Source organism: Pogona vitticeps, chromosome 1 (assembly GCF_051106095.1).
Source record: "Pogona vitticeps strain Pit_001003342236 chromosome 1, PviZW2.1, whole genome shotgun sequence".
In the NCBI taxonomy this organism is placed as follows: Eukaryota; Metazoa; Chordata; class Lepidosauria; order Squamata; family Agamidae; genus Pogona; species Pogona vitticeps.
Window position 1 is genome coordinate 50412669 of NC_135783.1, and position 14673 is coordinate 50427341.

General features: G+C 40.7%; 1 protein-coding gene across 2 annotated transcripts in view; it reads right to left on the reverse strand.

The window, feature by feature from the left end:
* VIT (vitrin) overlaps positions 1-14307 on the reverse strand; it is a 71024-nt gene extending 56717 nt beyond the window's left edge. The window contains exons 1-2 of one of the 2 annotated variants that reach the window (XM_020802846.3): positions 14244-14307; positions 14022-14123 (exon numbers count right to left, since the gene is read on the reverse strand). The gene's annotated coding sequence lies outside the window, so the exon portion shown is untranslated. Of the gene's footprint in view, positions 1-14021 lie in introns of both variants that reach the window. The other variant, XM_020802845.3, reaches the window with a different exon arrangement.
* Positions 14308-14673: the final 366 nt, after the last annotated feature.

Genomic DNA, 14673 nt, shown 5'->3' on the forward strand with positions numbered 1-14673 from the left:
AGGTTTGTTTCCTTTACTTGCACTAGGCAATATTTTAAATTCTCGCACAAGGTCTGAGATCCTTATAAGCCCTTTTCTCAGTCTGTAACTTCTATGATCAGAGCTTACTGAATAAATTCTCCTTTAGCACCTTAGAAAACTTAGCAGTAGATTTGGCGTGCATTTTGTGGGCTCTGACAGCCAAGAAATGGTTGGGTTTGTTGATTCAGTTACAGCTTGGCTAGAGGAGATGGCACGGTGAGTCAAATTTCATAGCTTATAAAACTGGAATGGCAAAAGAAAATACAACACAATTTGAGCAAGGTGTGGATTTTTTTTTTGAGGAGCATTGAACTGTGAGGTCTGAAAGCATGCAACTGATGAATAAGTAGTTGGATCATAAAAAGGGATATGTTTGCCCAGCATGTAAGTCCCATTCTTTTGTACGTGCATGGCCATAAACACCCTTGCCACCTTGCTTTCAAAGTTAGGCCTGCACCTTTCCTTCCAAAGCAAATCAAGGGAGCTGCCAAATATAGTTCTCTCCAGGGATGTGAGCAGTGGTAGGCTTTGCCAGTCCCAAGAGAGAGGACCACCTGGGAGCTTTATATGCGGTTCTACCAGCTCTTCAAAAGAAATGTGAAGAGCTGGTAGTTTTATAATACTAATAAATGGACTTTGTCTTCATTTCATTGGGTTCCGGATAAGTAGAGTTGTCCATTTCCCAGAAGAACCTAGAGTGACCAAATGGAAAGTGAAATGAGGTGAACCTGCTCTTCCTGGCTAAAGGTGGAAGTACAGTATCCTATAATCTGCAGACTAGCAGCATTCCATTCCCTGCTACTGTATTTTAAAGACACAATGAGAGTCTAAGGGCAGGATACTTGTAATGTCATAGGGATGGGCCTTTATGGCATCACAGAGGCAGGGGAGGATTGGGATAACGGGAAAGGCTCCCCCACCCTTTTCAGGCTTTGAGCTGCAACAAGATGGCTTATAAGCAGTGATGTCAGTGCTTCAACCCCTGCCTTGCTCCAAATGGTATGACAGGCCTAAGAGCCAGGAGCGAGCAGTGGGGACTAGCGGAGAACTGGTAGGTACCTGCACTTGGGTTTTCATGCCATGTGCTGCAATGCACATACAAACACCTTTGTGTTGAGAAAATGAAAAATGATCCTTTCTTCCTCCAGTGCTGATTGACATGAGACTTGCCTCCTCACCTGATGAGTCTGAGAAGCATAGCAACCTCATGAGGCTTCAGACAGCACCCTGAGGCCTGGCTATCCTGACACCCATTCAAAGCCTGAATATGGAAGTAAAGCATTACAGGCAACAATGTTACATGCAGAATGTTGATTTGGGAGTAATGATAGTTGATTAAGTGACTGATGGTTATGAAATTATATTTTATTATAAGATGACTGGTGACATCATTCTTTCTTGGCATAAAAGTAAAAGGTGCATTTTACTTTTACTGGGCCTTCTCGGCAGTGGCTCCTCATCTCTGGAACAATCTTCCTCCTGAGATTTGCATGGCCCCTTCCCTAGGCATCTTCAAATGCCAATTGAAAACCTGGTTGTTCAAGCAAGCCTTCCCTCCATCCACTGTCTGAATTTTTGTTCTTGTGTCTCTTCCATCTTGGACTAGTGTGTTTTTAGTAATATATTGCCATTTTAAACTGTCAATTGTTATATGTCATGTTGTTACCCGCCCAGAGTAGTTTATTTGACTAGATGGGCGGGCTATAACTAACTAACTAACTAACTAACTAACTAACTAACTAAATATAAATATAAATATAAATATAAATATAAATATAAATAAATAAATAAAATTTATGCGCTGCTCATAAAACATTTGGAGAGCTATATTTTGTTCTATTTTTTGTTGTTTTGATACTTTCAATGTATAATTTTAAATTAAAAGCTAACTGAAAAGTGTTTCTTTTGCTTGAAAAAAATGCAAGCAGCTGATTATTTTTATAAGTGCCAGCTTTCCATGCATACTCAATATGTAGTGACAGAAGTTGAATCAGCTCAAGACTGGATGGTATATCAAAAGATCCCTCCTCAAGATGCTGCCAGGAAAGTACCACCACAAACATGTCACAAGGGCTGGCTGTTCTCAGAGTTCACCTGATTACAAGTGGCAAGCTTTACCCTGAACATCTGACACAGAGCTTATGGGTGCCAGATTGCAACAAAGTTTGCTAAATTCTGAATGCTGGGAATGTGAACTCTCCTTCCAATGATTAACTCCTCCTCTAGCCCTTCCAGGCACTTAACTTCCCTCCCAAAAAGCCAACACATGTGGGATGTTTATACTTTTGTTGAAGCATCATGATCAAACCTCCACTCATATGTGCATCGTAAGAACTTCCAGGGTTCCATTAATTCTTGCCTGGGGGGTGAGTAGCATTCATGTGAAAGAGGTAAATGTGAAATCAATGTGAAATTAGATGTAAGGGGCATTTTGATGGGGCTGACTTGTATTTGGAATGCAAAAATCTAATGAGGTTTTTAACTCAAAGTTTGTTTGTTTATTTTATTTTTATACTGCCCCGCAGTGCACAGGGTGATGTATAAACAGCCATTTTCCCTTCACTTTATAAGCTACCTTTACTTCTACTTAGCACCTTAAAATCTGTAGATTGCTGTATATGCTCGTGGTGTGCTAAGTTGTGATCGTTCCTATCTCGTAAATGGGGAATTGAGGTTGAGGTGGGCTGTTGGCATCAAATCACACAATGGCCAAGTTCACAGACTCAACTGTTGAATGTCTATTTCATTGTGACTGAACCTCCTTAACTAGTCAGGGAACTGAAGACTGGCAATACTACGAATATGTTGACATATTTCCTCTTCTCCCTCTTCCTGGAGATGAGCTTATTAAATCCACTTAAATATATGGTACAGGTGTGCCCACTAAGCCTGTGTCAAAGACAGGATCTAATTCTAGAGCTCCCTAACCCAGGGATAACTTTTTCTCCAGTGGCTAAATGCTAAATTGTAACTTTTCATATTGAAATATTTGATTTATCTCTCATCACAAGAGAAAGCAAAGCGACATATGTACATACAAGAGCTTGGCAAAGTTCCCTTTTGGACTACAACTGGCAAACATTGGCCAATTCATGCTGGCTGAGGGATTCTTGGGATAGTGGTCAAAAGAACAAATATTGTCAAGCTCTGGTAAATACAGCATTATGCTTCTCATAAGGTAAGAACTATCACTGCACAATACTAGCCTCCCCCTGAAGGTACATATTTAGTCTAGCAGCAAAAGAATTTGTGTGTCAGACTCTGGTTCCCTGAAAAACACCCTGGGGGTCATTTTATGGATTTTTCTTACATGTCCGCACAGAGCTTGACACCCTCCTGTATTGGAGAGCTTAAGAAGGGAATTGCATGCAACCCTCGTGCTATTTAAATAGGTTCTCCCCAGCGCCACTAATCAATATTATCATCATCTGTAGAGAGCGCCAGGTGAAGAAAAATATGTGTCTGGGCTCTGGGACTTTGCCTTAAATTCTGGAAAGCACCATCTGCCCATTAAAGTTGCTGGCGATGTGGCTGCCACTCATACTTATTCATGGCGGCCAGCCGGACATGCATGAGCATGAACTGTGGAAGGTTCCTTTCTAGGGTCTGCCTCTGGCTTTATGGGGCCTCAAGCAGCAGCTGGTAGTAGAGGAAGAAGCTGAACAGAGACTGGGGAAGAAGAAGAAGAAAAATGGAGAATGTACTCTTTTTCAGAAATGGCTTTGAATCAGCAATTATTTTCAAATACAAGAAGACTCTGGGAACCAAGCTTGGACAGGTTACCTTTCTGGATTAAAGTTCTCAGAAGGAGGAAGCAATTTAATCAAGGGTGAACACCAGATATTACAAAAAGAGGGGACGCTGGAACACACGAACATTTGGGATTGCTATATGACAGTTTGCTTAAGGTGGCTGCATTCCCCTTACACATACAGTCTCCCGTTTGAAGCCTCTGAGAGAAAAGTCCTTTTTTAAAAGGATCCTTCTAGTTGAGGGGCTGTCAAGTTCAAATCTGAACTGCAGATTTAAAAAATCAAAAGGAGGAGAAATCAGCAGCATTAAAGTAGTCCATCCACAGTTAGTGTCTGGACAACAGACCCAACAAACATACAACTTACCTAGCTATGTTATTCCCAGTTTTGCTGACAGCTGCTGAAATTCTGTTTATAACATCAATTTTTTTAAATTTTGCATCTGTACATATAAACTAGCACATGCAAGTACACATCAATCAGCACCCTCTCTTCTAGTGCTGTGTAAATGGACATGCTACAGCTTGCTTTTCATCTGTCATATTTACTTCGTATATGAAATTTTAGGTAAAGTTATATGAACAGCAATGGCAGGAATGGACTTTTAAAAGGTCATTGCTGCTTTTCCAACAGTTCCTTTAAATGTTTAGATCTATCAGAGCTACAAACGTTGATGCAAACTAGAGAACTGTAGACAGCTATGCTGCCCAGGGATTTCTGGCCATTAGGGACCAAAAACATGAACCTGTACAACTGTTGTGTAAGCCAAAGGTTTGGATGGCAAGGATGTAATGGAAGTTCCCATGGAAAGAGAAAGACACTTCCAGTCAATTGAACCTTGTTTGCTGTGGCTGGATCTTGTTTAACTAGAACTACAGCCATTAGTTCTTCTGCTGTACATAAAGCCAGCCTAGAGCATTTGAAACAATCAGTCATTTTCTTAGCCTAGAAAAACGTAGCTCTGTGCCATAACCAAGAACTTAATACTTTTAAAAGAACCCTTGGTTAATTAATATTGACACAAGACTTCTGATGGGATTTTAGAATCAGCTGAAAGTTAAAGTGTTTGGATGTGCGACTACATCTTTCATTTGCACAAAATAACTTAGAATCATACTTTGTCCCCTTATTTTGAAGTTGGACCAGAAATTGGACTGCCTGCCCTTGATTTCTAGGATTTTGATCTTTTGGTACATCAGCACCCCTTCTTAAACTGCCTAAATTGCAAAGCACAGTAATCCAATTCCAGAGTACTGAGTGTAGATTTGTGATGTCAAAGGAGGTGATCCAGGAAGTCTGAGCTGATCAAGAGGTGCCAAAAAAGATTCGCAGAAGAGAAGCTGTTAAGGAGAAAATAAATGAAAGTGTGTTCCTCGCTGCAGGATAGTCTACAGACTGATTAGCTGGGGGCCATTTGACATATAAATTAAGGCAAATCCATGTTGAATGTTCATATTCAGAGGGACGAGCCTAGTTTTGTCCATTTTACACTTCCCTTCTTCAGATTATTATGACAGCTTTCACGCCTCCAGGAATAACATTCCCTTCCCTGACATTGGCATTACTTCCAGCTGGCCAATGTTTTCATTGCACTCAGTTAAGTGAGAATTATTTTGTTAATTTTTGTACATCACAAATTAAGCAACCAGGTGTTCCAGGACAAGGTGTTGGTTCTTCCTTTAGAATTGACAATCTTTTATGTCAAATATTGTGAGTTCTGTACTCAAATGAATGAGCTGGACCAGAAAATAAAGCATTCATTTGTAACCGCACTTCTAGATGTCACAGGTGTGCTAATAATAATGCTTACATGCTGTCTTACATATGACTTATGGTGGCTCCTTCAGGAATTTTCTAGTTTCAGAGTCCTCAGAAGTGGTTTATCATTCCCTTCTTCTGGGAATGCTCTGAGACTGGGCAGCCACTCCAAGGCGACACAGACTTTCTTTTTTCCTGGAAATCACACCAAGGGGATCAAACTCCCAACCTCTGGTTCCATAACCAGATATTCAATTCACAAAGCTATCTATCTCCTTTAATCAAAATGTAGAGTTTGGGACCGTTACCTTTTTGAGCTGCACTTTCCAGAATGACCCAGCCCTCATGCTAACTGGGAGATTCAGTGAGTCATGATCCAAAAAAGGAACTTTTGCAAAGCTCTGTCAAAACATCCTGCTAGTTCCACCCTGCAGGTGTATTGGGTGCCACTAAATACATCTCTTTAAGGAAAGGGCAGCCCATAAAATTTGGTCTGGCTTCATGGTTGCCCAAAAGAAGGGGAGAAAAGCAAGGAAAGAAGAAAAAAGAAAAAGAAAAGAAAGAAAAAAGTCCTTGGAAAGAGCTTGAGAAATTGATGTATACAAAATTCTCCTCAAATAAAGTAGCAAACCAAATGCTGCAGGATGGAAGCAGCAGGGTGTTTTGACAGAACTTCAGAATGTTGCTTTTTTGCACTACAACTCCCAGATTTCCTCACTTAACATAGGGCTGGGGAATTCTGGCAATTATAGCCTTAGAAAGGCAATAGTTATAAGTGTTGCATTTTGATGAAAAGAGATGATTATGTCATTGGCCAATCCCTCCAGGCTTTGAGCTGGACTACACGCTCAATGTTGGTGGGGAGAAAATGGATTTTGCATTAAAAATATGTATTCATTCATTCATTAATTTATTTGAGGCATTCATAGACAGCTTGACTTAGTACTAAGTGCTGCTCTAAGTGATTTACAATTAAAAACAATCTGGTTTGCAAATCCCACAAAACCAATGTACATACCCACATATAAGCATAAATGACATTGAACCCAAATAACAGGGAACACAGATATAAATTTACTTAAACAAGGATGTCTTTAAATGCTTTGCAGAAGATAATGGTCTTTAACATACTCTTAACTGCTGGGAGAGCAGGAGCCTGATACATGTCTGGTAGGAGACCATTCCTTAAGGATGGGGCCACAATCAAGAAGATGTGGTTTCTAGTAACCGTCTGTTTTGTCTCCCTTGGTGCAGACAGTCGCAGAAGCAAAGCCTATGAAGACAGGGTGGTATGGGACAGATGCTCAGAGGGAAAAATGCTCTGACAGATCATGTGATCCTAGACCATTAAGGGCTTCATGAGCTAGAACCATCTCCTTGGACCTGGCCAGGGACACAACAGGAAACCAGTGCAGATGAGCCAGAACTGCAGAGTGAACATTGTAGTGAAACATATTCCTCTTGTAATGCAATATATTTTGGTATGGCTTGGTCTTGAATGGGCAAATAAAACTCATCAGTTTTACTAAAGATAGGCTGATTCCACCATTAGGCAGAAGAAAAAATCAATTGTGAGAAATGTGGTTGGGGTAGCGGTGGCAGTCCTGAACCTTTTGTCCCCAGCCCTGCCCACCACACACACACACACACCAACATTCCCTCTCTTAGAGGACATTGCTCATATACTTGCCATGCCACTTGACCTGCACTCTCCTAAACCACACAACAGTTGCTTTCAGGTGCAGCATCCATCCCTTCTGTAATGTTCGCACAAGATTCGGTTACCGTTCTAGTTTGCTTCTGCATATGAAATGAAGAGGGTGCCTTCTTATAATTTGCCTTGGGAAACAAAATGTCTTGGAACAGACTGGCAAAAACCCTGCTCAGCTGTTAATGAAGCTAAGTTTCTCAGCGCACTGAGAGAGTTGCATGTAGTCTCACCAACCCCTGTCATCTTTTTCTTTGTGTGATGATGGAAGAGTATCAAGAGGAGAAGTTCTTTGCATGACAGTTTGCATATTTTACTGAATAGATATTGTACATGTTGAGTCTGGATTTTTTCCTCTTCAGGCTCCTCCACCATTACACGAAGAAAGCAAAGATAGAGGCACTTCCCTCTAAAGGTACTGAGGAAGCCAGATTAATTAAACTTCTATAAGATTAAAGCTAGTTTATTTATCTGACTCAACACAGCTGCTGGTTGTTTTGGGCCCTCATTGGAGGTCTAACTGCAGACACTTTTATAATTGACTGCCTAGATTTCATACCATTACATCACAATTCTACTCCTTAAAGACCTATGCCTCTCACTGTAACTACAGTTTCAGAAGAAGACAAAGTCTACGTCTAAGGTATGGCTCACACTGTATAGGAGATTGCAAATGCCTGCATCCGTTGTTTCCTGCATACGTATTATACAGTGATTGTCTTATTTATTGTCCAAATATGATTCATGACTAAAAACATAAAGCAAAGTAAATAGATGTATATATTTGACATTCATAGCTCATTAGACTGCTTGGATGCCAAATAATTCTTGACCAATGGAATGCATGGTCTTGGCTTTGCCAGTAACAATATAATTTCCCAGCCATTGCTCCCACAGCAAGGCATTTTCTTTTTCCTGGTGGAATTTGTGTGGGAACACCATATACTGGATCCTGGCCAACATATTCAGCATTGAGCATAGCTTGATCCTCAGAGGAAAACATTATGATGCATCAGTGAAAGTCTTGGGAAGTTTTTATCCCAAGTTTATTTTACAACAACACTCATATAAAATTAGATGAAGCTTTATAGTCCACCTATACATCAATGGGGATGTGGTGGCGCTGTGGGCTAAACCGCAGAAGCCTTTGTGTGCTGCAGGATCAGAAGACCAGCAGTCGTAAGATCGAATCCACGCAACGGAGTGAGCTCCCGTCGCTTTGTCCCAGCTCCTTGCCAACCTAGCAGTTCGAAAGCATGTAAATGCGAGTAGATAAATAGGTACCACCTCGGTGGGAAGGTAAATGGCATTCTGTGTATAGCTGTGCTGGCCACGTGACAACGGAAACTGTCTTCGGACAAAGGCTGGCTCTACGGCTTGGAAACGCCCCCTAGAGTTGAACACGACTGACTAAAATGTGAAGGGGAACCTTTACCTTTTTATACATCAATGGGTGCACTACTAAAGGAAACTCGTGATGCACTGGTTAAACTGTAGTACTACAGCCAAAATTCTACGCCTGACCCAAGTTCATTCCCATGTAGCCAGTTCAAGGCTCACTCAGTCTTCTGTCCTTTTGAGATCAGTAAATTGAGTACCCAGTTTGCAGGGGGGGGGACCAATGTGCAACCTGAATAATTAAATTGTGAACTGCCCAGAGAGTGCTTTAAGCATTATGATGTGGCATATAAGCAGCACACACTGCTTTTTTTTTTTTTTTTTTTTGCTTTTTACGAAGATCGTTGTCTTATTTGACTGAAAGCTTGCCACACCGAAAAGGTGATAAATTAAATGAATAAATAAAAAGTACACAGATATTTATATCGTTTTCTACTGATGTCGGTGAGCCTTGTGTTGAAACTGCAACGCTGCAGTCAAGCTTCTGAGGTCTATCCCAATGGGTTCAGGTCTGGCTCACGATTGACTTAGCCTTCCATACTTCCAAGACTGGTAAAATGAGGACCCAGCTCCCTGGGGGGGGGGGGGAGTGTTCCTTGCCTAATAATGTTGTAAACCATCTAGAGAGTGTCCTAGCACTATGGGGCAACATATAAGTCAAAACAACAATAACAACAGTAATACTGATTATCATGAGGTACAAGTGTTCAAGCACTTGTTCAAGCCCAAGAGAGACTGGATTTCTCTCACTGAACATCAAAACCATTTGTAGTGTTTTGTCTAAAGTTGATCAGTTGCTTATCTTTTATTTTTAAGTAAAGTTGGCTCGGCCCCCGAACACAGTTCAGATTTTTCACGTAGCCCCCTATAGAAATTAATTGCCCACCCCTGGTGTAGCTGATGCACTGTTTATGATACTCAGCTTTATCTCTCATTTTAGTCTGCCTCCGGTGTTAGAGTTGTGATTACCTATTATCTGGTTTATGTGTAAGCCCTGGTCTAGTTGCAGGTATGGTAGGTAGCTGAAGCAGAATTTAGATAGAACTAGAAAACCTTGTACATTATGGAATTTGGGAAGCTAGGGGTTCCTGATATATCCTTCTGGCTCTGCAAGCAGGATTAAACTATGTAAGAGGTTTAGCAGAAGTGCTGAATGTCATCAAACCTTGCCTTGGAAAGTAAACATGGGCTTAATTTGCAAATTTGAATGGTAAGACATATTTCTGAGGAAATCTCTCCATGAGAGGTATAAGGATTACTCAATTACCCACACAAACCCAGTTCAAGGTGCATAAAACCCAACCCAGCCAAGTTATTTTGGGATATGAGGCTTACTCTTGCAACATAACTACAATACAACAAACAGCAGCAAATTTAAAGAGCAATGTGGCCAGTATCCTCTTATAGAGGTCCACCAGCACAGTGGGAATGTTGTTGTGAGTGGCCAATTGCCTCATTGTGCATTCTCAAAGGGGGAAAAAAAGGAACACTTGAATTATTGGCAATTTGCTACTGCTGTTGATATCATTCCCCCTGCACCAGGCATAAGAACATAAGAACATAAGAGCCCTGCTGGATCAGGCCAAGGGCCCATCTAGTCTAGCTTCCTGTATCTCACAGTGACTCCACCAGATGCCTCTGGGAGCACATGAGACAACTAGATAGCTGTCTCCTTATAGCCCTCCCCTGCATCTGGCATTTTGAGGTACCTTCCTTTAAAGCCTGAAGATTATACATCCCCATCATGGCTTGGGGCCTGCAATGGACTTTTCCTCCAGGAATCTGTCCAATCCCCTTTTAAAGGCATCTAGGCCAGATGCCATCACCACATCCTGTGGCAAGGAGTTCCACAACAATGCAGCAGAGCTGGGCAAGAGAATATGGGCCAGTGCTTCCAATAGAGAACACCTTCATATAGAGAACTAGCTTCTGTAAAGCAGGAGGCATACAAACACTCTATAAAACACATAATGCTTCAACTGTCCCTGCTTATCAAGGGAATTGTAGTTTCTTACCACCAGATCTTGGTCATTCCTTATTCATCTTTTTTGGCTGCAACTGTTCCAATTAATATTTTGTTACGGTAAATAGTAAGAATTGCCAGTTTCCCAGTTCTGTTCACCAGCAGTAGAACTGTTAAGTAGCTGAGTGGATGCATCTTGTGTCTAGTATATACAGGTCCATATAAGTGGAAATGTTTGGCTACATTCTATGTCTAGTATGCATGGTTTCATATCAGTGGAGATAGACAGGCTATGGTATTACAACATGGGGCAAGTGGGGACAATTTTCAGCAATGTACCTTGTAGAATCTCAACCAATATTCTTAGATATGAGAAACCTAGAGGGAGGATGGGAGAATATTCAATTGCACAATATATGTTTAGGGAACACATTTTCTCCTTAATGTCAAGTTTGACTGTGAGTCAGTGTCCCCAGTCCATCCCCTCTTGTAATGAACTCGCTAAGGATGACATCTTCCTCCCATCTTCCTTCCACTGTGGAACTCAAAATGGTCTTTGAGAAATCTCAATGTAGCCTTCCATCCATACTAATCAGATCATTGTTGTAACATTATGTGGACCTACCAGTACTGTGTTTTTAGTAGCTTCCCACTCCTAAAACTCCAAAAAAGGAGATACATTGCTTTCATAGAGAGAAACCTTTGTGTTTATGCAAAGCCGTGAAGCTTTAAGAAAACAAACACAGTATATTGCTTTCACGCTTCCTAAGATTGCATTACTCTTTGTGAGTGTGGGTCGTCCTGGTCCAAGTATTGTGAGTCATCTTGTTCACCCAATTCATGGTGAAACCATTCCTTGAAGCATGTAGTATTAATTTTCTAGTCATGACTGATAAATTCTTACCAGGTTTCTTGAATTTTGGACTACAGTTCCCATCATCCCCAATTATCAGTCATGGTGCCTGGAGCTGATAGAATTCAACAACCTCTGGAATACCTAAGGCTCCCCCTCCCTGCTCTAAGCAGCGCATTGAATGCAGGACCATCATCATCTTTATAACCTCTTTGGTGAGGTTTTTGCCCATTAAGTGCATGCATGTGGCTGTGTGGCGAACAGTCCATGAAGTGTGCTGAGCCCCCACCCACCTTAAGTATATACTGGGGGAAGCAATAAATGAACTTTAAAATTTTAGGGCTTCAAAGATGTATTACCTCCCAGAGCTTGGGGAAATTACTGTTTTGGACGGCCACTACTAGAGTTTTTGCCAGTAACCATGCTGTCTGGCAAATTCTGAGGGCTGATGGTTGCTGTGGGTTTTTCAGGCTCTTTGGCCGTGTTCTGAAGGTTGTTCTTCCTGACATCTCGCCAGTCTCTGTGGCCAGCATCTTCAGAGGACTGGAGTAGGAACTCTGTCCATGCTCTGTTGCTGTTTGTTGGATAGTTGAGTATTTATAGCTGTGGGAACAGCTTTTGTCCTTTTCAGGAGATAGGGTGATGATGGTGATCAGCGTGTTTTTGTTGTGGATGTATTGTTGTGATAAGGGGGAGAGATTATCTGTCATTGTGATTGAGGGCTGACATTTTAAAAGTTGCATTTCCAAGTTTTGGTTCTGTCCTTGTGAAATTGCTTGGAATCTGCTCTCTATAGCCCCCAAATGGGTCCACCATGGATAAATACAACACAAGGCAAACTTGGGAAACACTAAAAGCAGCATCAATGCAATAAATGGCTGTGCAACGCAAACAAATGAAAATAAAGTTGTGAGAGAATAAAAACAAGCCAGCAAAAACACTCTGACTAGCTGTAAGCTGTCACAATCCTAACTAGTGAATGAAACTGAAATTTGGATGCATGGCGACATTCCTCCCTTGACTGCCAACTCAGGACCAAGACTCTAATTGTGAAATCAGAGCTGATGTTTTCCCGTACCACTACCTATCACATCAGGGGATACATTACAATTTGATAAACAGCTGCTGACCATAATCAGACTTTTCCCTTCAACCCATCTTCAATCCACACAAATGGGATGCTTCTTGCATTTTTAGTTTTACTGCTCTTTCACAAATATAATGAGAAGAATGAACGCATTTCCTTTTTATCCTACATCTATCTCCACTGCCAAGCAATTTGTCAGATCAGCTTAAAATACTGTAAATGAGAAACGTGTCTGTTCATAACCTGTTTACAATCTACACTCAGAAAATCCTGTTGCATTATCACCAAGTCACGTTTGCAATCTGGGTAATAGCTATATTTTCCTTTCCTTGCTTTGTGGGCACCATAAACAAGATAGCTTAACTCATTCAGCATTCTGTGTACAAGAAATGATGTTTCCATGGCATGGGGAGATATAAGGCATTTGATTATGCTTGTTGTAAATTTCCATTTGGAAATTGTGTGACTTGACTGAATTCCTGTTGCTACAGCTTGACATGTTAATGAATGATGGCATTTGAGCTGTTTTCTTATTTGCTAGTCGAGAACCTTTTATTGTTTTCCAATTAATGCAGAGAGGGGGAAGAGCAAGACACAAAAGAAAGAAAGAGGGTAGAGAATGAGCAGGAGGAAGAAGAAACACTATCCCAAAGGGATCTCCCCATTTAAATTGCCAATTTGCTAAAAGGGGGTACAATTTCCATAAGCATTCACCAATCTTAAGAATACTATTTTTTCCTTCTCTGCAAATTTGCCTGGAGCAGCCGGTGCATGTTGCTACTGGTCTGACACAAATCACATTGTAGAGATTTATCAAGAATCCATTCGCTCTGGGAGAAGGTGAGTTGCTGTGACAGGTTTGATAATGCTAGTCCTCTTCAAAGTCTTACTAGCATAGCAGCCATTCAGCACAAAAGGATATTTGGAGAGAGGGGAGAGGGGGAAAGGGGAAAAAAAAGAGAGGCGGAGGGAGGGAAGGAAGGAACATAAGAAAGAGACTATTGCAATGCACATGCATAGTGCTTTGTCAATTCCTTTTTCCTCACACAACTGAATCCACAAATCAGGAAAAGACGTCCTCCTAATACACAAACTTTGACCAATATTAATACAATTCTTTAGCTTTTAAATGCAGAGACAATGGGGGGGTGGTAAGAAAACAGACTACAGATTTGAAAACACTACTGTGTATGTTATATATATGCTACATTACCTATAGAATAACTTTGAGGACGTAAATGAATCTTTATCGAATTATGTAGCCACTGCTTGTATGTGTATGTTTTGTATATTTTGTGGGCATATCATTAATTTGTGAAATTTATATTATCATTGATGAGGTGCTGAAAGTACTTTAAATGCAAACATACAAATACTCACATACAAACACAGAATTATTCAAAATACAGAATTATTCTCTTTGCCTTAGAATATTACTACAGTACTTTATAAAACAAATGTAGGGAAATAATCAGCATTACCTTGCTGGAGGTGTGTAATTGTTTAAATCCTTTTCTCCAACCTGTATTTCTAGGTCACTTTTCCCGAGCTTTTCTGCACCACAAACGTCAGACCATATTAATCTAAAGAATCAGAAACAAGCAAGAAACTCATCAAACATTCCCGTCAAGCTCCCGGTAGTTTGAAAGGCACATTTAACTACTTTCTCTCTTTCTTGCCCTCCCACCCTCTCTGCCTCTCACCACAAACACAGAATTCCTAACATTGATGTACTTTCTGAATTAGGCGGTGCTCTTTTAAATTTCTTCGCCCTCCCACTTTTTTCCCTAGTTGAGTTAAAAAAAATTGTGGGAACTAAATTGGCATGTAACTTTTTATCAAGAGTGTCAGGCTTTAAAGAAAGCCAAGAATCATTTGACAAGCTTTTTGGCACATTTTATTTTAATACTGCTGATAATGTTACTTAGGAATTTCTTTGCTGGGGAGGAATTGCAAGCAATAGTTTCTTAAGGGCAAAATAGTCATGGTTCTTTGAAAAGCTTATAGAACTAATTTTACAGTTAGGACTTTGTTCCTTGGGCTGAAAGCAAGAGGAAAAATAAGAAGTGCAGTTTAATCTGGGCAACCCATCTCACTGGACTATAGGAGGGTCAGCGTTCTCTTATTCCAATC